The following is a 436-nucleotide window of genomic DNA, read 5'->3' on the forward strand; positions in this document are numbered from 1 at the left end:
ATCTATCTATCTATCTATCTATCTATCTATCTATCTATCTATCTATCTATCCTTTCATTATTGTTCTGTCTCCTGGGTGGATTTCAACTTTCATTATTGTAAAGTATTACTCTTGTTTCCGTTTAAAGTATTATGTCTTAATTTTTTTTTAAAGATTTTATTTATTTATTTGACATAGAGAGAGAACATAAGCAGGGGGAACAACCAAGGGAGAGGGAAAAGTAGGCTCTCTGCTGAGCAAGGAGCCTGATGTGGGGCTCAATGCCAGGACCCAGGGATCATGACCTGAGCCAGAGGCAGACTTACTGAGCCACCCAGGCGCCCCAGGAGGATATGTTTAAAATAATTTCCTCTCAGGCTGTCATTGTCTTTTAGTGGAGAGAAAGAAAAAGAAAGAAAGAAAGAAAGAAAGAAAGAAAGAAAGAAAGAAAGAAAG

Source organism: Mirounga leonina, unplaced genomic scaffold (assembly GCF_011800145.1).
Source record: "Mirounga leonina isolate KUSES-001 unplaced genomic scaffold, KU_Mleo_1.0 Mir_151, whole genome shotgun sequence".
Classification (NCBI taxonomy): domain Eukaryota; kingdom Metazoa; phylum Chordata; class Mammalia; order Carnivora; family Phocidae; genus Mirounga; species Mirounga leonina.